Raw genomic sequence first — 529 nt, 5'->3', positions numbered from 1 at the left:
AAATCTTCAAGAGGAGACTGGATAGGCACCTGGCTGAGGTCTTATGACCCCTGCCACCCCCAGTGCTCCTTCCTGCCCGTGACAGGGGGTCGGACTAGATGATCTGTCTAGGTCCCTTCCGACTCATTGATTTTATGATTCTATGATCATTCATGAAGTGCGGTGCCCAGAATTGGACACAGTATTCCAGCTGTGGCCTCACCAATGCCAAATGGAGAGGGAGGAGCACCTCACTGGATCTATTGGCAACACATTGGCTGATGCTTGCCAGAGTTCTATTGCCCTTCTGGCAACCTCATCACACTATTGTCTCATGTCCATCTTCTGGTCTATCATGACCCCCAGGTCCCTCTCAGATGCTGTGCCAGCTAGTGAACCCCCACCCATTGTGTAGTTATGGTGAAAGTTCTTCCTACCCAGATGAAGAACCCTGCACTTCTCCCTGTTAAACCTCATTTGATTCCATTTATGCCATAAATCCAGTCTGTCCAGGTCGTCCTGGATCTTTACCCTATCCTCTGGTGTGCAC

This window comes from Gavialis gangeticus, unplaced genomic scaffold, assembly GCF_001723915.1.
Source record: "Gavialis gangeticus isolate Ggan-Ray unplaced genomic scaffold, GavGan_comp1, whole genome shotgun sequence".
In the NCBI taxonomy this organism is placed as follows: domain Eukaryota; kingdom Metazoa; phylum Chordata; order Crocodylia; family Gavialidae; genus Gavialis; species Gavialis gangeticus.
The sequence above is the reverse complement of the archived record's forward strand: the minus strand, read 5'-3'. Positions refer to the sequence as shown.